This window comes from Pinus tabuliformis, chromosome 7 (genome assembly GCF_031772625.1).
Source record: "Pinus tabuliformis cultivar Carrire ecotype Pingquan chromosome 7, CPIR1, whole genome shotgun sequence".
In the NCBI taxonomy this organism is placed as follows: Eukaryota; Viridiplantae; Streptophyta; class Pinopsida; order Pinales; family Pinaceae; genus Pinus; species Pinus tabuliformis.
The window spans coordinates 1,117,064,514-1,117,090,030 of NC_142293.1; the positions used below are offsets into that span (position 1 = coordinate 1,117,064,514).

General features: G+C 38.7%; 2 pseudogenes; both read left to right on the plus strand.

The window, feature by feature from the left end:
• Positions 1 to 20,744: 20,744 nt before the first annotated feature.
• Positions 20,745 to 21,796, plus strand: LOC149251439 (putative inactive beta-glucosidase 33 pseudogene; annotated as a pseudogene).
• A 22-nt stretch (positions 21,797 to 21,818) lies between these two features.
• Positions 21,819 to 23,027, plus strand: LOC149251440 (dnaJ protein homolog pseudogene; annotated as a pseudogene).
• Positions 23,028 to 25,517: the final 2,490 nt, after the last annotated feature.

Consider the following 25,517-nt stretch of genomic DNA (forward strand, 5'->3'; position numbering starts at 1 on the left):
AAAATAGTCCCTGGACACTAGCAAGCATTGTCATGAGAGTGTCCAGAGCCTCCTGGACATTGTCATTCCCATGGCATGGGAGCATCCAAAGGTCAAGTGGTCTAAAACCTTAGTGGGACCCAGGGGTTGGTTACCCGAAATGTTGGGATGGTTCTTAGGGGTCATGTAGCTGATGTGGAAGGTATTTATGATGTGTTTTCATCGATTCCATTTCCTTAAGATCACCTAGGAATTCGAATCCAATCATAGTAGCCTCTCGTCACATGTTTACCCAAGTTGGCCAGTTACTTGGGTGGATGCAGGAGGAGGGTGTTACAAAGTGGTCTCAGAGCATAGTTCACCCCTTGGACTAGATGGGTTGTGTGTTGGTCATGCATACATGTTGATTGCATGTGTGTCTCTTATGTTGTAGGACTATTTGCTTTTTGCATTTGTATGGTGTGATTCATGGTTGTAGTGATGTTTCCATGGAAAGTTGATGGTGTTGTTGTCAAGTGTGCCGTTATGAGTGTGTGGTTGATTACACATTTCTTATGCGTGTTAATGTTCATGTGTGGTGAAGTGTACACTAATGTAGTGGTTGTTGTCATGGAAGAGGTTATGGTATGTGTAGTTGACATGGTCATGCATTGATGGCTAGACTCCAGCTAGAATGATGGTTGTATGGTTATATGCTTATGTGTTATATTTCTATATGTTGTCATGATTATGTTATACATGTATCACATTTATTTGTTGATCTTGAAAACGAGATATCCTCCTGGGAATATACTAAGGTACATTGGTTTATTGTGATTTGGTTCAGCTGATATGATATAACTTGTAGGAAGAATATCAAGGATGACTATTAAGATGGTAGACTGCAATTCTCAAGACTCTCCCTATGGATCAGATGAGCAACATGGTGTTGGGAACTCTTCTAATTTGGTAGATTCACTAATAATATTAAAGGAAGAAATAAGGAGTTGTAAGGAAAACAATGAACGAATCGTACAAGCATAGGAGAAACTAGCAGAGGTAAATGCAGCGATACTTCAGAGTTTTTTAGAATTGCAGCAACAGGGACCACTTCAAATCATCCACGAGCAGGAGGAAAAAACTAATGGGGCATATGGCAATAGGTCGCATGGTGGTCCTAGGTTAGATAGAGATGACACAGTTAGAGATGCCATATTGCTAGATATTATGGATAGGAGAGGTGATAGACACGTGTACTATTATAGTTCTAGTTCTGACAGACATGATGATAGACATCGTTATCATCCTTATAGGAGGAGCGATAGGGAGTATTTTCCATATGAGTTTAAGAAATCAAAGCCACCTACATTTGATGGAGAGATGAAGAAATCATAGGACGCATAGGCATGGTTACTTTGCATGAGGAATTTCTTCAGGTTGCATGACTATTCAGAGAACATGAAAGCCAGAATAGCCACATTTAGCCTCAAAGGTAAAACAGACATTTGGTGGGAAGATGTGAAGAATGTTAGAGATATACATGAGGAGGACTTGACTTGGAATGTGTTCGAGTAGCTATTGAAGAAGAAGTACCTATCAGAGAGATACTTTGATAACAGGGAAAAATAATTCTATGAGCTAAAGATGGGATCAATGACAGATGAGGAGTACACTAGCAAGTTCATGGAGCTACTGAGGTATGTTCCTTACCTCAAGAAGGAGAAGGCCATGATTCAAAGATTCGATAATAGGTTACCAATGGAATTCAAAGACAATATTGAATTTGATGATCCTAGATCATTGGAGGAGGCCATTTGGAAGCTAAAGCACTGCTATGAGCAATCAAAGTGCATATCTGAGACTAAGCTGGATTGGAAAGGTAATGCAAAGAAAAAAAGGAAAATGGGAAAAGAAACGAGCAAGGCCTCAAGATTTAGGTAATAAAGAAAATGTAGCACCATCTAAGAAGTTCAATGCATCTGACAAAGGACAGGGATATCGATCTGAGGAGAAGAAGAAGGATGCAGGTTAGAATCCTATAGAGTGTTGTACTTGTGGCAAATATCATTGTAGGAGAGATTGTCTGTAGAATCAGGGTGGTAGGCCTCATATATATAGTGCACAGAAGGCACATACTATTCGGGATGTTGGTCAGAGCATTCCTCGTATCTATGCAGCTGTTTGGATAACAAACATGCATACCATCAGGCATCTATCATTGACATGGATGGTAAGCTTCGTGATCAAGTCATTTCTATTTTAATTTACCCTGGATATAATTATAGTTGTGTTAGTCCTAAATTGTTGGATAAGTTTGGTTTGAATAAAAAAATGCATGAAAAATCTTAGTTAGTGCAGTTGGTTACAGGTACAAAGAAGCGAGTTCATCATTGGGTAATAGCTTATGCATTTCATTTGAATGGTATTCCTACCGCAACACATTTGAATGTATTACCAATGGGATCATATAGTATGTTTTTGGGCATGGATTGGTTGTACCTTCATAGAACCATGGTGGATTGTTATTACAAAGCCATTGAGTGTATGGATGACAATGGGGAACAAAGAGTCTTACAGGGAAAGAAGAAAGCCACATCAGTTAGGATGGTGAGAACTATGCAGGCAACGCGTATTTGTAGGAAAGGGTGTGTGTTATTTGTAGTGCACATTTCTAGTGACAAAGGTAAGGAGGTTGATGATGAAAATGTTTTGAGCAGGTACCTAGTTCTACAACAATTCCAGGATGTATTTCCTGAGGATATTATATTTTCCACCTCATAGGGAGGTACAATTTTCTATTAATTTGGTGCCAGGGGCAACTCCCACATCAAACGCACCTTACAGGATGAGTACACCTCAATTGGTAGAGTTGAAGTTGCAGTTGAAGGAAATGTTGGATAAGGGATACATTAGGCCAAGTGTATCACCATGGGGCGCACCAATACTGTATGTGAAGAAGAAGGATGGTACTCTCAGATTATGCAATGATTATAGGTAGTTGAACAAAGTGACCATCAAGAATAGGTATCCATTACCGAGGATTGATGACTTGTTTGATTAGTTAACGGGAGTAGCAGTTTTCTCAAAGATCGGCTTGAGATAAAGATACCACCATGTTGGAAAATACTGAGAGGGGGGGCGAATCAGTATTCCTTAGTATTTAGCACTTTTAAATCTTTTTAGAGTATTACTTAATCTTCAATTATTATTAACGTTTTTGAAGTAATAACAGTAAATAAAAGAACACAGGAGGCACAAAGATTTTAGGTGGAAAACCCCCTCTAGGTCAAAAACCACCGAACGCTTTTCTAATAAATTCTTTAATCTTTAGCCCCAAATGAAATGAAAGCAACAACTTCCTAGAATTCTAGAAAATCATTCTTCTCCAGCTCCCACTGGATGGATGCTCCAATGCCCGAGATTCTTCAGTAGTCAATGGAACGGATGCCCCAACACCCAATAAGCTACAACTCACCCTAGCACCACCCTACCACCCTGAAGTTTTCACAGGCTTGAACCTATTGGTGACTTCATGCACCAACCTAGCACCACACTATAGAAGAATAAAATAAGAATGGACTCCTATAGCAGGGATAATGGTCCACTTTACAATGATATAGAATGATGTATAAGAATAAGACACACTAGACCATAACCCCAACTATGACACAACCACCTAATGATGATCCTAGACCTCCCGACACTGTCTCTTCAACTCTTGGTGGATAGACACTTGTACAACTTTTACAAAGATGCTTTACAATGACTCTGTACAATGGTACATTTACAATGATTGTATGCAGTGCTTCCCACTTGAAGACTTCATGTGGTGAACTTCTTGCTATTGTTTTGCACCTTGATCGATGCTCTTATCATGCTACACTTTCTCACTCTTTAGAACATTAGATTATGCATTAATTCTTCTCTTGATGAATATATAGTACCTGTAAAAAGTCTTCAAGGAAATACCCATGACATGATAACAACAAAACTTACTTCATCTTGCAGAGCATATGTCAATGCTAAACAAAAACAAAAAAGTAGAATACAATGAACCTAATGCAACAAAGAGATGAACATGCATATATTGAAGAAACTTAGTTGTATCTTACCTCTGTTGCATAATTTTTCTACACCTTTCTCTTCGCTGCCCTAGAAAGTCTGGTCTTTTGCACCCCTTGACAACACTTGATCTCATTTTTTCTTGCCTTCTAGGAGCACGATATTTAATCCGATGTCTCTCTATGATTTCAAATCCCCAGTATGTGATATTTAGTTTTGTAGTAGACTTTTGAGTCTTCTTTCCAATGCCACAGGTCTGACCCAATTTGGACTCCTCAAGCCAAAGTTATGCCCAATCTCTCACAATGACCTAATTATGGACTACTTCAGTAGAGCGAACTTGTACGGCGTGCCATGTGTCACCGTTTCCTCCTTAATCTCTGAAATTGATAAATAGAAAAGTAAAATCCGTGCAATATCTACCACTTTTTACAAAATTCCAATCCTCTTCTCAAAGAGAGAGTTATGTCAATTTTCCCAAGGTCACTTCTTTGAGATGAAATTCGGGATCCTGCAAAAACCCTAACTTCCACAAATCATATGTCTGAAAATATAGCGAACCAAGATCTAAAATTTAGTCACGAGGTTCATCAGGATTGCAAATAAATTTGGTTTTCATTTCCGAATCTAAGACTTTACAAAAATGACGTTATAGTGAAAATGCCACGATCACTGATTTTGGAGGATATATGAGATTTCTTTTTATAGAGTTGAGAGGGGCTTCTATAGAGAATGTTGGAGGGATTTTAGGAGCTTAAAAAATTATTAATTATTGACTATTCAATGATCAAAACCAATTATGAGCGCCATGCCACAACCCCATAGGGTTTTAGCCCACTAACTAGGGTTACTAACTTCAAACATGAATATATCTCCAACCGTGAAGAATTAATTGGCGTGCCATATATCAACAGAAACATCTCGATGAGTAGAATCCATATAGAGGATCCTTGACTCAAAATAGAGTAATTTGTCAAGTAAAAATTTCCTTGCAAGATCAGGGTATCCCCTGGTGCGGCTTGGGTTGACATCAATGACAACCTCAGATCATCTTTAGATCAACAATCTCCCCCTTTGGCATTGATGGCAACACAAGTACTCCCCTTGCGATCGGGGCACCACTTCCTACTGTGTTCTCTCCCCTTTGAAATCAGTGGCAAAGGGTAACACCCCCTAACACACAACCATCCTGCGGACCTATACACACTTCCACTCCCCCTTTATTTTATGAATAAGGAAAATCTAATGAGAACTTGGGAGAATCCCAAGCTTCTAGTGAAGATATTCAAATGCTTCACGAGGTAAAGGTTTAGTGAATATATCAATGATTTTTTATTTTGTACCAACATATTCAAGCTTGAAATTAATCTTCAGTGACCTGCTCTAACAAAATGATATTTAATCGGAATGTGCTTTGTTTTGGAATGCATCACAGGATTCTTGGAGATATTGATGGCGCTAGTGTTATCGCAAAATATGGTAACAGGCTCATCAAACTTGACCTGAAGATCTTGAAAATTTTTCTTCATCCAGAGAACTTGAGTACAACAAGATGCTACCACGATATATTCTACTTCTGCTATGGATAACGAGGTTGAGGTTTGCTTTTTTCTCAACCATGATACGAGACAACCACCTAGATAGAATGTTGCTCCACTAGTACTCTTACAATCATCAACGCTTCCTTCCCAATCTACATCTATAAAGGCTTGAATAATGAGATTGTTTCCCTTGGGATACCACAAGCCATATTCTGTTGTGCCCTTTAGATATCGAAGAATTCTTTTGACAGCAATAATATGTGATTCTTTTGGTGTTGCTTGGAATCTTGCTACTTGTCCAACTGCTTGCATAACATCTGGTTGAGAGGCTATTACATATAGAATACTACCAATCATAGATTTGTACAACCTCTGATCCACATCCTTAGATGTGTCGTCTATGCTCAATTTGCAACTTGTTACCATCGGAGTAAGGACGGGTTTGAAATCTTCCATTTTGAATTTCTTGAGCATTTCCTTGATGTACTTGGCTTGACATATAAATATTCCTTTCTCTTTTCTAAGATATTTGAAGCCCTAAGAAGTATGTCAACTCACCAAGTAAAGACATCTCGAACTCACTTTGCATCTTCATAGAAAAGTTCTTACTTAGTTGATCATCATTGCTACCAAAGATTATATCATCCACATATACCTCAACGATTGTTAGATTATCTTTATCTATTTGTATGTAAAGATTGCTATCAGCAGTACCTTTCTTGAACCCTCATTAACATAGATATCCATCAAGACGAGCATACCATGCTCTGGGAGCCTGCTTGAGACCATATAGAGCCTTGTTTAACTTCTTTTCCTGATAGTAGAAAACCTTTAGGTTGTTCGACGTAAACTTCTTCTTCTAATTTTCCATTCAGAAATGTTGACTTAGCATCCATTTGGTAGACTTTTATTTTTCTTAAACGTGTATAGGCGAGAATCATCCAGATGGATTCCATTCTGGCAACTTGTGCAAATGTTTCATCAAAATCAATTCCTTCCACTTTTGCGTATCCTTTGCAGACTAATCTTGTCTTATTCTTGTTAACATGTAATCCTTCAACTATTTTTCTCCCCCTTAACCTTTAATGAAACTACCATCTTGTTCAAACTACCTTCCTATCAATCGTAGACTTGTGCCATATACTATTGCATAGACTCCTCTATTTCCTTTTCCAGACCTTCTTATTCCTGCAATATCGAGCCATGTGCTCATAGTTGTGACACTTGAAGCATTCAATGTTGTCCATAGGTGATTCCATCTAATATATGCAACCACGATCACATTGGCCATAGTTATGGCATTTGAAACATTCAATATTCGGCCCATCTAGCATGTATTCTCTTCTGAAAAAATCATCGTGGAACCTGTCTCGTGATCCTGCAAACTTTCTTCTAGGGTTTTGCAGATAATGATTGTACCTATCAAAAACTTCACAATCCCTACCCATACGTCCATAGTTAGCACATAAAAAGAAATAACCATTAAATAAATGAACATACGTAGAATATCTTTCATTCTTCTTTGGAGGCAGTGTTGTAGTTTCTTGTGGTCCTTTCTTCTTGATTGCTTTGGTCTTGTTCTTTGGAGTTGCAACATTCTTCTTTGGCTTTTCACTTTGATCAACTTCCTTCTTAGAATCATCCTGCGAAGCTTCGAACTTGTACCTTCATCAACTCGAGCTTTAACATCTTTAATTGCCTTCATTTTCGCTTCTTCATTTGTCTTATCTTTTAAGTATTTTTTTTTGCGATCCCTTTAGTTTGTTGATCTCATCACAAGTTGCATCAAGTTCTTCTTGCTTTTGAGCAAGATCTTCTTGAAACCATATTTTCAAGATCTTCCTTCTTTTTTCTACCTCGTCAACCTATAGCTTGAGAAGAGTGGTATTCTCTACTTCTCTGTTGAGAACCTATATCTATTCCTTTCGCTTCTCATTTTCAATCCTGAGCCTGCTTATTTCTATTGAAGATGTTTCTCATTCCTTCTTCTTTTGGTCAATAGCGGATACGTAGCTTTGATCAGATTCCTTCCTTTCAATTTCTACTTCCTGCATCTATTGTGTGATCCTGCTAATCTCTGCAAATGCTATTTCAAGTTCTTGTTGCTTCTGTTGGACTTCTCCCTTGAGGTCTTGTGTTTTTGTGTTATTGATTTCTTCCAACTTCTTTTGAAGTGACTCTTCAATACATTTGTGTTCTTCAACTTCAATTTTGAGACCTTGAACTTGTTCTTCAAGAGTATTGGAATGGATCTTCTCAGCCTTGAGCTCTTTTATAAGCTTGATTTCCTCAGAAAATTCTTCTATGGTCAACCCTTCTTCATCATACTCAGAAGGATATGAATTTTCAATAACATCTTGACCTGATTTCTTTGTTGAATAGAGATTATGAAGCTTTTCCCAAAGAGCTTTATCTATTGAGCATTGACCAACTTTTGTTTTCACAGAATTTGGCAGAACATTCAAACTGACATTCATGGCCTTTGAATTGTACCTTTTAGCTTTATCGGTAGATGTGTCTCCAGAAACAATTGATTCCCATACTCCATGTTCCTGCAAAGATACTTCCATCATGGATTCCCATATCCAGTAATTATCTGCATCAAAATCAGGGGTTGGTACACAATACTCACTTTCTTGAGATTTTGTTGTACCTGTACCTTCCTTTGAATTCCTTGTAAGCCACTTCTTTGACTTTCCCATCTCTATGCTCTGAAAAATGACTTCCAACAGTTAAGATGTTACTGAAGGAACCAAGCTTTGATTCCAATTATTGGAAAATACTTGGGGTGGTGAATCAATATTCCTTATCAATTATCACTTTTAAATATTTTCATAGCATTAGTTAATCTTTAATTATTATTAACATTTATACAGTAATAATAGTAAATAAAAAACACAGGAGGCACAAATATTTTAGGTGGAAAACCCCCTCCGAGTCAAAAACCACCGAACATTTTTGTAATAAATTCTTTAATCTTCAGCCCCAACAGAAATGAAAGCAAAAACTTCATAGAATTCTAGAAAATCATTCTTCTCCAACTCTCACTGGGTGGATGCTCCAACGCCCGAGATTCTTCGGTATTCAAATAAATGAATGCCCCAACACCCAATGAGATACAACTCACTCTAGAACCACCCTACCACCTTATAGAAGAATAAAATAAGAATGGACTCCCATACCACGGATAATGGTCCACTTTACAATGATATAGAATGATGTATAAGAAGAAGACACACTAGACCATAACCCCAACTATGACACAACCACCTAATGATGATCGTAGACCTCCCGACACTGCCTCTTCAACTCTTGGAAGATATACACTTGTACAAATTTTACAAATCTTTTACAATGACTCTGTATAATGATACTTTTACAATGATTGTATGTGGTGCTTCCCTCTTGAAGACTTCATGTGGTGAACTTCTTGTTGTTGTTTTTCACCTTGATTTCTGCTCTTGTCATGCTACCCTTTCTCACTCTTCAAAACATTATATTATGCATTGAGTCTTCTCTTGATGAATATATAATACCTGAAAAAATTCTTCAAGGAATTACCCATGGCATGATAATAGAAAAACTTACCTCATCCTGCAAAGCATATGTCAGTGCTAAACAAAAAGAACAAATTAGAATACAATGAACCTAATGCAATTAAGAGATGAACATGCATATACAGAATATACTTACCTGTATCTTACCTCTACTACATCATTTTTCTGCACCTTTCTCTTTGCTGCCCTAGAAAGTCTGGTCCTTGGCACCCCTTGACAACACTTGATCTAGTTTTTTCTTGCCTTCTAGGAGCATGATATTTAATCTAATGTATCTCTATGATTTCAAATCCCCAATATGTGATATTCAATTTTGCAGTAGCCCTCTGAGTCTTATTTCCAATGCCACAGGTCTGACCCGATTTGGACTCTTCAAGGCAAAGTTATGCCCAATCTCTCACAATGACCTAATTATGGACTAGTTCAGTAGAGCGAACTTGTACAGCATGCCACGTGTCACTATTTCCTCCTTCAAAACTGAAATTGATACACGAAAAACTAAAGTCTGTGCACTATCCACCACTTTTTACAGAATTCCACTCCTCTTCTCAGAGAGAGAGTTATAACGATTTTCCTAAGGTCATTTCTTTGAGATGAAATTCGGGAGCCTGCAAAAACCCTAACTTCCACAAATCGTATCGCCGAAAATATAGCGAACCAAGATCTGAAATTTGGTCACGACATTAATTAGGATTGAAGATCCAATGGGTTTTAATTTCAAAATATAAGACTTTGTAGAAATGAAGTTATAGCAAAAATGCCACGATCACTGATTTTGGAGGATATATGAGATTTCTTTTTAAAGAGTTGAGAGGGGATTCTATAGAGAATGTTGGAGGGATTTTAGGAGCTTAAAAAATTATTAATTATTGACTATTCAATGACCAAAACCAATTATGAGTGCCATGCCACAACCCCATAGGGTTTTATCCTACTAACTGGGGTTACTAACTTCAAACATGAATATCTCTCAAACCGTGAAGAATTACTTAGTGTGCCATATATCAACGGAAACATCTCGACGAGTAGAATCCATATAGAAGATCCTTGACTCAAAATATAGTAATTTGTCAAGTCAAAATTCCCTTGAAAGATCAGGATAGCCTATGGTGCTGCTTGGGTTGACATCAATGACAACCTCAGATCATCTTTAGATCAACACACCATGTACACATCAAAGCGGAGGACATTTACAAGACAACTTTCCGAACCAGGTATGGTCATTATGAGTTTGTTGTAGTTCCATTCGGTTTGACTAATTCTCTAGCTACATTTATGTGTTTGATGAATAGTGTGTTGCATCTGTATTTGGATAAGTTGGTTATTATGTTCATTAATGCCATATTGGTATATTATAAAAATGAGGAAGAGCATGTCAAGCATTTAGCGACAGTGTTGAGGTTGTTGAGAGAGCATCAGTTGTATGCTAAGCTCAGCAAGTGTAGTTTCTTCCAAACTGAGGTACATTAATAGGGACATTTGTCTCCAAGGAGGGCATTGCAGTAGATCCAAAAAAGATAAGGGACATCATGGAGTGGGTAGCTCCTGGAAATGTAGATGAGGTGAGATCCTTCATGGGATTGGCAGGTTATTACCGTAGGTTCATCATGAAATTCTCACAGATTACTTATCCTATCACATCATTGAAAAGAAAAGGTAAGAAGTTTGAATGGAAAGAGGAGTGTGAGGCTAGTTTTGAGAAGCTCAAGCAGTTTTTGACACATGCACTAGTGTTAAAGATTGCAGACCCAGAAAAAGAGTTTGCAGCATGCACAGATGCTTGTAAGAGAGGACATGGTGGAGTCCTTATGCAGGATAGACAGGTGATATGCTATCAGTCACTAAAACTAAATGAGCATGAGCAAAACTACCCAACACATGATCTTGAGCTGGAATCGATCGTACATGCATTGAATATGTGGAGGCACTATCTTCTGGGCAGGAGGTTTATGTTGATGAGTGATCACAGTGGTTTGTGGTATCTATTTGACCAACCAAACCTGAATGGTAGGCAAGCACGGTGGTTGGCCACGATCAATGAGTTCAATTTTGAGATCAAGTATATCAAAGGTAAGGAGAACAGGGTGGTAGATGGTCTTAGTAGACAGATACAGGTAAATCACTTAGCATGTATGAGCTCCTATGGGATAGACTTACATGATAGGATCTTATAGGTAGGGCAGTAGGATGTCAAGTATATGGATATTATGCACAAGTTGTAGCAAAGTATAGTTATAGGTACAAGTGGTGGTACAAGTGCAGGAAGAGATACAAGTGCACGGGATGTGGACTATCACCTCATGGCATACAGACTAGTTAGCTTCAGAGACAATATATATGTGCCATATAGTAGTGAGCTCAAGAAGGTGATCTTGAGGGTGTTTCATGTTAAACCATATTCAGTTCAACCAGGATATCATAAGACACTGACAACAATGAAGAAATTATATTATTGGTTGAATTTGAAGAAGGTTGTTAGTAGAGTTTGTGGCTAGGTGTTTCGATTGTCATCATGTGAAGGCAAAGTGTAAGGGTCCAAGTGGATTGCAACAACCAATTTCAATTCCTAAATGGAAATGGGAAGTCATTTTCATGGACTTTATCACAGGTTTGTCGAGGATAGTGAGACAGCATGATTCCATCATGGTTGTTGTAGACAGGTTGACAAAGGTTGTGCACTTCATTCCATTGATGTCTACATTCTCAGCTAGCGATGCAGCATAGGTATTCATTAGAGACATGCTCAGATTGCATGGAGTTCCAAAGAATATTGTGTCATACAGGCATAAAAATTTTACTTCCAAGTTTTGGAAGGAGTTGTTTGCAGGTTTGGGCACGGAGTTTGCCTTTAATACAGCTTATCATCTACAGACAGATGGATAGACTGAGAGGGCCAACAAGATATTAGACAACATTTTGAGGATGTACATGATGCATTAGCAACGAAAGTGAGAAGAGTATCTTCCATTGGTAGAGTTCGCTTATGACAATGGGTACCAAGAGTCACTGAGGATGAGTCTGTTTAAGGCATTGTATGGGTGAAGTTGTAATACTCCCATCAGTTGGAGTGATCAAGTTAACAGGGTGTTGATTGGACCAAACAGTTTGGTGGGCATGGAACAGGAAATGCAGGTTATAAATAAAATGTTGGCATTATGTTTTCTGGTATGACTGTATGTTACAGATGTTGTACTTGATGGCAACTCCAGTGGCAAGGCTCTCAGTTTGTTGAAAATTAAGAAGGACGCAGGAAACCAGTTCAGGAGGTGCGTACCCGCAGGTACACCATGCAGGGTCCGCGTCCAGCGACGCTGGCCAGCCGTTCAAGGGGTGCGTCCACCCAGTGCACACATTTCAAGGCAGAGAAAAAGCACGTGGGGGTTTCTTGTGTGGTATCTAGCCGACGGTTTTGTGTTTCTATGGTGTCGGCTCGTGGTATTGTTCCATGTTTTGGGGAGGAGCTTGCCTATATAAAGCAAAGGAGTTCATTTGGATTGAGCAATGTCTTTGGTTGAATATCTTATTTGGTGAGATCTATTCCAGATCTAAGAGGGCGAATCTTCTAATGGACTGTGATCTCTATGGCGCATGATCAGATCTGTAGATCTGACTGTTTGGGTTAGTTCTGAAGTCTTCATATCATTTATATCTGAAGGGACGCAGGTTCAGTGAAAGGAAAGCGCGCCGGGACGCAGTGCAGAGTCTGGAGATCTGCGTGGGGACGCAGGGCGATCAAAGTTCAGGTGCGTCTCTGAAGCAAAAGACGCGGCGCGATAGTGTGTTCAGGTGCGTCTCTGAAGCAAAAGACGCGGCGCGATAGTGTGTTCAGGTGCGTCTCTGTAGCAAAAGACGCGGCGCGATAGTATCTTTGGGTGCGTCCCTGAAGCAACAGAATGCAGAGCAGTTAAAGGAACAGTGCGTCGGCACGCAGCGCAGCAGAAGGATATCTGCGTGTGGACGCAGAGTAGCAGAAGGTTTACTGCGTCTGGTCGCAGGCCACAGAAGGAAAAACTGCGTCTCTGTTTTAAGATGTTCTGTTGATTGAATTTCTCTGTTGATAAGGTGTTCTGGGTTAGTTCTGTTATTGCTGATCTGATATCTGTAGTGGTATATATCTGTTATGTACTTGTTGATCATCTGATGCTTTATGAAAAGAAGTAGGGGGTTGTAGCTCCCTTCCAGGAGTAGACTGGAAAACGAGAAAGAGAGAGAGTTGTAGCTCTCTGCAGGTTGCAGCCTGCGTACTGGTAAAGGACTGCACCAGTACAAAATCATTGTAAAAGAAGTTTCTAAATTAAAAGAAGATAGAGACATATTGTAGCAGGTGGTTTTCTCCCACATTGGGTTTCCACCTTACATCTTGTGTTCTTTGGTGTGACTGTCTATTTTCTTTGTTCGTGCTCATTATTTTATGGTACTGATATGCAAGAATAATTCAAAAGATCAAATAAGGAAGATTTGTTAAATTGCTAGATAATACTGATTCACCCCCCCTCTCAGTATTATTTCCAACATAAAAATCTAAAGGCATCACAGGATAGGAAAAAGAGCTATGAAGACCGGAACAAGTTGTTCAAAGAGTTCCAGTTTGGGAAACAAGTGTACTTGCAGATCAACCCAAAGAAGAAATCCTTACCACGTTTTACAGAATTCCACTCCTCTTCTCAAAGAGAGAGTTATAACGATTTTCCTAAGGTCATTTCTTTGAGATGAAATTCGGGAGCCTGCAAAAACCCTAACTTCCACAAATCATATCGCCGAAAATATAGCGAACCAAGATCTAAAATTTGGTCACGACGTTAATTAGGATTGAAAATCCGATGGGTTTTAATTTCAGAATCTAATACTTTGCAGAAATGAAGTTATAGAAAAAATGCCACGATCACTGATTTTGGAGGATATATGAGATTTCTTTTTAAAGAGTTGAGAGGGGATTCTATAGAGAATGTTGGAGGGATTTTAGGAGCTTAAAAAATTATTAATTATTGACTATTCAATGACCAAAACCAATTATGAGTGCCATGCCACAAACCCATAGGGTTTTAGCCTACTAACTGGGGTTACTAACTTCAAACATGAATATCTCTCAAACCGTGAAGAATTACTTAGTGTGCCATATATCAACGGAAACATCTCGACGATTAGAATCCATCTAGAAGATCCTTGACTCAAAATATAGTAATTTGTCAAGTCAAAATTCCCTTGAAAGATCAGGATAGCCTATGGTGCTGCTTGGGTTGACATCAATGACAACCTCAGATCATCTTTAGATCAACACACCATGTACACATCAAAGCGGAGGACATTTACAAGACAACTTTCCGAACCAGGTATGGTCATTATGAGTTTGTTGCAGTTCCATTCGGTTTGACTAATTCTCTAGCTACATTTATGTGCTTGATGAATAGTGTGTTGCATCTGTATTTGGATAAGTTGGTTATTATGTTCATTAATGCCATATTGGTATATTATAAAAATGAGGAAGAGCATGTCAAGCATTTAGCGACAGTGTTGAGGTTGTTGAGAGAGCATCAGTTGTATGCTAAGCTCAGCAAGTGTAGTTTCTTCCAAATTGAGGTACATTAATAGGGACATTTGTCTCCAAGGAGGGCATTGCAGTAGATCCAAAAAAGATAAGGGACATCATGGAGTGGGTAGCTCCTGGAAATGTAGATGAGGTGAGATCCTTCATGGGATTGGCAGGTTATTACCGTAGGTTCATCATGAAATTCTCATAGATTACTTATCCTATCACATCATTGAAAAGAAAAGGTAAGAAGTTTGAATGGAAAGAGGAGTGTGAGGCTAGTTTTGAGAAGCTCAAGCAGTTTTTGACACATGCACTAGTGTTAAAGATTGCAGACCCAGAAAAAGAGTTTGTAGCATGCACAGATGCTTGTAAGAGAGGACATGGTGGAGTCCTTATGCAGGATAGACAGGTGATATGCTATCAGTCACTAAAACTAAATGAGCATGAGCAAAACTACCCAACACATGATCTTGAGCTGGAATCGATCATACATGCATTGAATATGTGGAGGCACTATCTTCTGGGCAGGAGGTTTATGTTGATGAGTGATCACAGTGGTTTGTGGTATCTATTTGACCAACCAAACCTGAATGGTAGGCAAGCACGGTGGTTGGCCATGATCAATGAGTTCAATTTTGAGATCAAGTATATCAAAGGTAAGGAGAACAGGGTGGTAGATGGTCTTAGTAGACGGATACAGGTAAATCACTTAGCATGTATGAGCTCCTATGGGATAGACTTACATGATAGGATCTTATAGGTAGGGCAGTAGGATGTCAAGTATATGGATATTATGCACAAGTTGTAGCAAAGTACAGTTATAGGTACAAGTGGTGGTACAAGTGCAAGAAGAGATACAAGTGCACGGGATGTGGACTATCACCTCATGGCATACAGACTAGTTAGCTTCAGAGACAATATATATGTGCCATATAGTAGTGAGCTCAAGAAGGTGATCTTGAGGGTGTTTCATGTTAAACCATATTCAGTTCAACCAGGATATCATAAGACACTGACAACAATGAGGAAATTATATTATTGGTTGAATTTGAAGAAGGTTGTTAGTAGAGTTTGTGGCTAGGTGTTTCAATTGTCATCATGTGAAGGCAAAGTGTAAGGGTCCAAGTGGACTGCAACAACCAATTTCAATTCCTAAATGGAAATGGGAAGTCATTTTCATGGACTTTATCACAGGTTTGTCGAGGATAGTGAGACAGCATGATTCCATCATGGTTGTTGTAGACAGGTTGACAAAGGTTGTGCACTTCATTCCATTGAAGTCTACATTCTTAGCTAGCGATGCAGCATAGGTATTCATTAGAGACATGCTCAGATTGCATGGAGTTCCAAAGAATATTGTGTCATACAGGAATAAAAATTTTACTTCCAAGTTTTGGAAGGAGTTGTTTGCAGGTTTGGGCACGGAGTTTGCCTTTAATACAGCTTATCATCTGCAGACAGATGGATAGACTGAGAGGGCCAACAAGATATTAGACAACATTTTGAGGATGTACATGATGCATTAGCAACGAAAGTGAGAAGAGTATCTTCCATTGGTAGATTTCGCTTATGACAATGGGTACCAAGAGTCACTGAGGATGAGTCTGTTTAAGGCATTGTATGGGTGAAGTTGTAATACTCCCATCAGTTGGAGTGATCAAGTTAACAGGGTGTTGATTTGACCAAACATTTTGGTGGGCATGGAATAGGAAATGCAGGTTATAAATAAAAATCTAAAGGCATCACAGGATAGGAAAAAGAGCTATGAAGACCGGAACAAGTTGTTCAAAGAGTTCCAGTTTGGGAAACAAGTGTACTTTCACATCAACCCAAAGAAGAAATCCTTACCACTTTTTACAGAATTCCACTCCTCTTCTCAGAGAGAGAGTTATAACGATTTTCCTAAGGTCATTTCTTTGAGATGAAATTCGGGAGCCTGCAAAAACCCTAACTTCCACAAATCATATCGCCGAAAATATAGCGAACCAAGATCTAAAATTTGGTCACGACGTTAATTAGGATTGAAAATCCAATGGGTTTTAATTTCAGAATCTAAGACTTTGCAGAAATGAAGTTATAGCAAAAATGCCACGATCACTGATTTTGGAGGATATATGAGATTTCTTTTTAAAGAGTTGAGAGGGGATTCTATAGAGAATGTTGGAGGGATTTTAGGAGCTTAAAAAATTATTAATTATTGACTATTCAATGACCAAAACCAATTATGAGTGCCATGCCACAACCCCATAGGGTTTTAGCCTACTAACTAGGGTTACTAACTTCAAACATGAATATCTCTCAAACCGTGAAGAATTACTTAGTGTGCCATATATCAACGGAAACATCTCGACGAGTAGAATCCATCTAGAAGATCCTTGACTCAAAATATAGTAATTTGTCAAGTCAAAATTCCCTTGAAAGATTAGGATAGCTTGTGGTGCTGCTTGGGTTGACATCAATGACAACCTCAGATCATCTTTAGATCAACACACCATGTACACATCAAAGCGGAGGACATTTACAAGACAATTTTCCGAACCAGGTATGGTCATTATGAGTTTGTTGTAGTTCCATTCGGTTTGACTAATTCTCTAGCTACATTTATGTGCTTGATGAATAGTGTGTTGCATCTGTATTTGGATAAGTTGGTTATTATGTTCATTAATGCCATATTGGTATATTATAAAAATGAGGAAGAGCATGTCAAGCATTTAGCGACAGTGTTGAGGTTGTTGAGAGAGCATCAGTTGTATGCTAAGCTCAGCAAGTGTAGTTTCTTCCAAACTGAGGTACATTAATAGGGACATTTGTCTCCAAGGAGGGCATTGCAGTAGATCCAAAAAAGATAAGGGACATCATGGAGTGGGTAGCTCCTGGAAATGTAGATGAGGTGAGATCCTTCATGGGATTGGCAGGTTATTACCGTAGGTTCATCATGAAATTCTCACAGATTACTTATCCTATCACATCATTGAAAAGAAAAGGTAAGAAGTTTGAATGGAAAGAGGAGTGTGAGGCTAGTTTTGAGAAGCTCAAGCAGTTTTTGAAACATGCACTAGTGTTAAAGATTGCAGACCCAGAATAAGAGTTTGTAGCATGCACAGATGCTTGTAAGAGAGGACATGGTGGAGTCCTTATGCAGGATAGACAGGTGATATGCTATCAGTCACTAAAACTAAATGAGCATGAGCAAAACTACCCAACACATGATCTTGAGCTGGAATCGATATACATCCATTGAATATGTGGAGGCACTATCTTCTGGGCAGGAGGTTTATGTTGATGAGTGATCACAGTGGTTTGTGGTATCTATTTGACCAACCAAACCTGAATGGTAGGCAAGCATGGTGGTTGGCCATGATAAATGAGTTCAATTTTGAGATCAAGTATATCAAAGGTAAGGAGAACAGGGTGGTAGATGGTCTTAGTAGACAGATATAGGTAAATCACTTAGCATGTATGAGCCCCTGTGGGATAGACTTACATGATAGGATCTTATAGGTAGGGTAGTAGGATGTCAAGTATATGGATATTATGCACAAGTTGTAGCAAAGTACAGTTATAGGTACAAGTGGTGGTACAAGTGCAGGAAGAGATACAAGTGCACGGGATGTGGACAATCACCTCATGGCATACAGACTAGTTAGCTTCAGAGACAATATATATGTGCCATATAGTAGTGAGCTCAAGAAGGTGATCTTGAGGGTGTTTCATGTCAAACCATATTCAGTTCAACCAGGATATCATAAGACACTGACAACAATGAAGAAATTATATTATTGGTTGAATTTGAAGAAGGTTGTTAGTATAGTTTGTGGCTAGGTGTTTCGATTGTCATCATGTGAAGGCAAAGTGTAAGGGTCCAAGTGGATTGCAACAACCAATTTCAATTCCTAAATGGAAATGGGAAGTCATTTTCATGGACTTTATCACAGGTTTGTCGAGGATAGTGAGACAGCATGATTCCATCATGGTTGTTGTAGACAGGTTGACAAAGGTTGTGCACTTCATTCCATTGAAGTCTACATTCTCAGCTAGCGATGCATCATAGGTATTCATTAGAGACATGCTCAGATTGCATTGAGTTCCAAAGAATATTGTGTCATACAGGCATAAAAATTTTACTTCCAAGTTTTGGAAGGAGTTGTTTGCAGGTTTGGGCACGGAGTTTGCCTTTAATACAGCTTATCATCTGCAGACAGAGGGATAGACTGAGAGGGCAAACAAGATATTAGACAACATTTTGAGGATGTACATGATGCATTAGCGATGAAAGTGAGAAGAGTACCTTCCATTGGTAGAGTTCGCTTATGACAATGGGTACCAAGAGTCACTGAGGATGAGTCTGTTTAAGGCATTGTATGGGTGAAGTTGTATTACTCCCATCAGTTGGAGTGATCAAGTTAACAGGGTGTTGATTGGACCAAACATTTTGGTGGGCATGGAACAGGAAATGCAGGTTATAAATAAAAATCTAAAGGCATCACAGGATAGGAAAAAGAGCTATGAAGACTGGAACAAGTTGTTCAAAGAGTTCCAATTTGGGAAACAAGTGTACTTGCACATCAACCCAAAGAAGAAATCCTTACAGATTGGATCATGTGCCAAGGTGGCACCACATTTTTGTGGACCCTTTAGTGTAGCTTATCGACTCGCACTTCCTCCAATAGTCAAAGTCCTCATTACTTAAGAAGTATGTTAAAGATGTTGATCATGTGATTGACTGGTCTATATTGTAGGTGGAACCAGATGGAGAATTCCAGTCGAAGCCTTAGCGTATATTGCAAAAAAAGATGTTCAAGCTCTGGAACCAAGAAATCGAGCAGGTTAAAGTATAATGGAAGCACATTGGACCCCATGAAGCTACATGGGAGATGGCAGATCAGATGTGGGCTATGTATCCTTCATTTCTTTCTGGTTGAGGCAAAGAAGTTTTAGTATATGTATTTGGTATATGGTTTGGTACTTGTTTGGTGATATGTTGGTATATATACATATGTATATGGATGTAAATACCGACATGAGCTATGTTATAAAGCTCCAGTAAGCAGTATGGGTGTCATTTCATTATGATGTTATACTTGTTATTTTTTCATGTTGTTTTGCTTCTCAGCGAGTTCATCTTGTAAACACTGCAATGAGCTAAGTTATAAAGCACCATCGACAATATGTTTTTCTTACAGTAGTCTTGTGGTTATAGGTGTTGTTGAACACTGAGGATGGTATTCCCCATGGGGGAGTTATGTAATAGCCCTGGAGAAAATTCCATGTAATAAGATTTAATAAAGGAAAAATAATAACCAAAGTTGATGAGACACTTATTCCAAGCTGAATGTTGGGCAAAATCATATTGATGGGGATCACTTGTGGTTGAATAATGGCTAAGGAAATTGAAAAAGGAAATGGCTAAGGCTTTAGAAAGGAAAAATCACATTTTTGGCACATTTATTCATGAAAATAATGGAAATTAGGAGAAAAGGAAGGTGAAAGGTCACAGATTGCAAGTTGTTAGTTCCAGTCTTCGCACCCTGTCACTAGGGATCAACATGAGCTCTTACTACGTTTGGTTTTGTTAGATTTTTTGCACATTATATTCAGGTAAAAACATGTCATAAGTGTGTCTATCAAAAACAACTCGAAAAGAGCTTTCCAACGGTATATCACACTCCAAAAATAGGCTTCTGGATCAAAAGATATGACCAAATGAATGATCAAATCAAAGATCTTCCCATGCAGCTGTTTATGTGTTTTATGATCCAGAGGAAACTAGGAGATGTTTGTGTCTAGATTGTGATAGAGAAGGAGAGAACATAGCATTTGAAGGCCTATTACTATACTGTTAATCTTCATCTCAACATATGGCGAGCTCGTTCTGCTTTGATTGAAAGAGATATCCATGAATCTGTACAGAGGACACCGTACATTGTTGACAGTGATATTGTTGGTGAATGGTTGATTTACAGTTGCTGGTCTCATGGTCCTTGAGAGGAATTACTTGAAGATTTATATATTTTCATTCAGTGTTTGCTGTCATCCTTACTTACATCTCTTCCAAGATTTTTAATTCATCAGCCTGTGTCTATTTGCCTACCTAAAATGTATCAGAAAAATAGCTTTTATTTGAGCAACACGATCTGGAGTGTGGCCCTATGCGCAGCACTTACACCTGGGGAAAAAACAAAACAACCGTATGAAGGAGTTGCAGCAGAAGATGGTCGAAAGCCAAGCATCTTTGACACTTTCACTCACAGGGAAGGGACTACTCCGGATGGAAGTAATGGAGATGTAGCTGTTGATCAATACCATCGTTACAAGGAGGATATTGATCTAATGTCTACGATGGGAGTAGATGCCTATAGATTTTCAATCTCATGGCCCAAGCTTATTCCTGATGGTGAAGGACCCATCAATCCAAAGGGTGTTGAGTACTATAATAACCTCATAAATGAGCTTTTGTCCCATGGCATTCAACCACATGTTACATTTTACCACTTTGATCTGCCCCAAGATCTGGAAGATTCCTATGGAGGTCTCTTAAATCCACAGATTGTGGAGGATTTTAAAGGTTATGCAGATGTGTGTTTCAAAGAGTTTGGTGATCGAGTAAAATATTGGTCCACTTTCAATGAGCCTAATATATTTTCCACTGCAGGATATGAACAAGGCTTTTCCCACCTCAACGATGCTCCCAACCATTTGGAAATTGTATTGTTGGAAACTCAACTATTGAGCCTTATATTGTTGGTCACCATGTTTTTCTATCACATATAGTTGTTGTGGAGCTGTACAGGAAAACCTATTAGGAAAAGCAAAAGGGACGGATTGGATTAGTAATTTTAGTAAATTGGATGATACCTCTTAATAATAAATCCACATATGTGGCTGCTACTCAAAGAGAAAATGATTTTATGGTGAGATGGCTTTTAGACTCATTTGTTTCTGGAGACTATCCAGGGAGCATGAGGAATATAGTGGGTTCTCGGTTACCTTCATTTACAAAATAACAGGCTCAAAAGTTACAAGGGTCATTGGACTTCATTGGTGTCAATCACTATGTTACCATGTATTGTTTTGATGTTCCAAGAAAAGTTGAACTTATATCAAGAGACTATGCTCAAGATATTTCCATTGGAATTGTAGTGGAATGAGATGGAATTCCCCTCAGCGGAAATGGATCATTTTTTGGTATGCCAGTTGTACCACAAAGCATGCAGGCAGTGCTTGAATATATTGAGGACCGTTCCCATAATATTCCTATTATTGTGCATGAAAATGGATTTTCAGAGCCTAATAATTCTTCTATTCCCCTTTCTGAGGCCTTGAATGACCAATTCAGGATGAATCTTCATCAAGATGTCCTTCAATATGTGCTGGTAGCAATAAGGAAAGGGTGGTGGCGGTGGTCATGATCCATTTGATCTATTCTAGTCATTCTTCAGTGGAAAACCTTTTGGAGGTGGTAGCAACAGGGGAGCCCAAAGGAAAAGGAGAGGTGAAGAGGTTGTTTACCCCTTGAAAGTATCATTGGAGGACCTTTACAATTGGATATTAAAGAAGTTGTCGCCATCTCAAAATGTTCTATGCCCACAATGCAAGGGTGAAAAAGTCTTATCCGATAATAAAATGCTCGAGGTCACAGTTGAGAAGGGAATGAAAAATGGTCAGAGGATCACTTTCCAAGGGGAAGCAGATGAAGAGCCTGACACAGTTACTGGTGACATTGTATTTGTAGTTCAACAAAGGGAGCATCCCAAATTCAAGAGAAAGGGAGACGATCTTTTCGTTGAGCATACTTTATCATTGACAGAGGCATTGTGTGGGTTTCAGTTTATATTGACCCATCTGGATGGTCGGCAACTGCTTATTAAATCTAGTCCCGGTGAAGTTGTTAAGTCAGGTCAGTTCAAGGCTATTAATGATGAAGGAATGCCTGTTTACCAGTGGCCATTCATGAAGGGTAATCTGTACATTCATTTCTCTGTAGAGTTCCCAGATTCTTTAACTCCTGAACAGTGCAAGGATTTGGAAGTAGTTTTGCCTCCTCGAACTGCAAGCTAGCTAACAGATAAAGGCCCAGCGCAACGCCCCTACATCAACAACACACACAAGTCAAAATTTGAAGTCAAGTTAAAATAAAATTGAAAGTCATGCTAATTTGGCTATGGCGCCGCGCTTCTGGGAGTGTGGCACTACATGTAGCACTGTGGTGCTACACTCCTGGGTTTAGCGCTTCACGTAGAGGAATGCCAAAAGACATGGACTGCTATGCCTATGGGTGGAGATGGCCCGTGTCATTGTGTCTTCAAAGTATTGTATCCTGGTGATAAGGAAGAGAAGAAAGGGGTTGTTGAGTATGTGGATTTTGATGGCCGCTCATGAGATATTTACAGCAAAGTTTTCAGGCACTTTCAATAGGCGGTAAATTTCCCAAGGCTGCAAAGTGCTCTTTATTATTGACACCATTTATAAGCTTGTACGTGAGGAAAGATCTTTGTCAGCTATTGTAACTTCGGCTGTTAACTTTATACCTCAGAAATTTCTATTTGAGAAGCGCGCTATCATAGATGAAGACAGTGGAAATTTTTTGAATGACGCTTTCACTCAATGCACATGTGGTTAATGCTTATCGAAGAAGGGGAGTTTTAAATTGAGTTTACAGAAATCAGAGTATTTAACTCAACAACCAGCAACGAAAACTATCATAGCGCCTGGTTATCACTTTACCTCTAACAATTTTGGGCTGTAAGATAAATGGTGATGATAAACAGGTAATAATCTCACAAGTTCTATGGTAACCAAAGATCAATGTGAATGGCAGTGAAGTTGAAGAGTAGAAGCATAATTCCTTTGTGGAGGCTTGGCCACATGTGACCTCAGTGGTGACCATAGCTACTGGAGTGCTTATTTTGTTATAATTTAATTTATGTACTTTGACTGCATAAAAACATATTTAGGTTTTTGTTTGGTTTTTCTATTTTAATTATTTTGATTCCTATTTTTAGGAATCAATAATTAATATGTAATATTATAAATAGGATTAGTTTAAAGATGTAAGGGTTGGATTTTGGTAGCAAAAAGGCTGCTTGGCACTGTATAAAATTTTCCTAAATATCATTTTAATAAAGCAGTTTTCTGCCCTTTGGACCTGGGATTCATCACGGTGCTTAAATCTCCAGTATGTTTTTCTCATAAATTCATTTACACATTATGTTTTTCTACCTTGTTACAGCATTATCTAAGTGATATGTTAGGAATCCATCCCCTATGGTGCTCCCTTAATGATGATTTTGCTATTAGATGTAGTGGTTGTCTTTGTAGAATTCATCCTTGGTTAGATGCTTTGTTAAGAAACCCTGTTTTTCTCGTTCATCTAAAGTTGCTCCTGGAGATCCATCCCTGTTTGATGCCTGCAGGGCATTGGGCTTTCTCCCCTATTCTTCTCACTACAATCTTTATCTGGTTGAACATGGTACTTACTTTGCCCCAAGTTTGCCGACAGAAACTGACATTGAATCCATAGCCCAATCATCCTTTCTCTTGTTGTTTCGACCCAAAACTTTTCAAACAAATTCCCATACTCCATAGCTATCATAAAATTTCATTTATTGCAGCCACATCTTGTTGGAAAAGAGAGAGCCCTCTCTGGTCCAGCAAGGCTAGATGCCAGACCTAAAGCTTGGTCTATGGTTACCTCAGAGTTGCCTTTTCTAAGCCTTGAGGTTAATTCTGAGTGATAACATATGGGCGCCATGCTGGGGACGAGATGACAGATCTTCTCCAGGAAAGATCATTCAAGTTGCAGATCTAGTTGCTGATGGTGGACAGCAGTCAGACACATATGAAGGCTGAAACATCCACCTAGTGACTCCACTGTTCAATTTCCTGAGTTTAAAAGTGTTGATGGTGGCTCCATTGGCTAAATGAAGGACTCAGATGTTGCTTCTATTTGTTCAAGGTATTCATGTATTGATTTTTCTAATCTTCCTGGTTTTCCTAATCAATTACCAAAGGATACATACATTTTGAGTAATGGCCCTAAATTCAATGGGGAAGATCTAACTTTGACTCTAGAACATATAGAAAAATTTAAAACATTTGTGGAAATTCTTAGAGTTAAAAAGGAAGATGTCTTCATCAGATTGTTCTTTGATTCGTTCCAAGGCAAATGTAGAAGATGGATTGAAGGTTTTCCTATCAGATCTATTAAGTCCTTAGCATATTTTTGGCATATCTTTCTTGAAACATGGATGGAGAAAGAGGAAGAATTCAAAATAGAGGTTCCCTCTATTCAAAGATTTAGAGAATGGGAAGATATGTGCATGGATGATGAGGTAGAGGTGAACTTTGCTTCATCTCTTCCTTCTTATCTGAAATCCTGTCGATGTAGCCATGAAGTTAAGCTCAATTTTTTGCAAGTGTTTGCCCTCAAAATTGAAGGAGATCTAACTGAATTGGAGACCCAAATACAGTCCCAGGATCTAGACTGTTGAGTCCCATTCTTTGGGGACCTTTTTCAGCAGAAGGAAGAGAAAGTAAGGCTGCCCGTGGATGTTTGCATTGAAAATTTGCAGTTGGAGGTCTGTGTTGAGGAGTTAGGGAAGTAAACAATGTCTAGTTTCTTTGATCCTGTTGTAGCATACATGGAAAAAATTTCAGTTTGAAGGATAAATCAGATTGTATTTCACACAGCCAAATCCAGTTAGTGCATGGATGGTTGTTAGCATTTCCAATTGTGTCCTGGTTCGAGCACTTCCAAGCAGCATCCATGTCACAGTTACTTGATTGGTTGATATGGCATTAAAACATCACTTAATCTATTGATTTTGCATCAAAGTAGGGTAGATTTGTAAATAAATAAGCTACACAAGG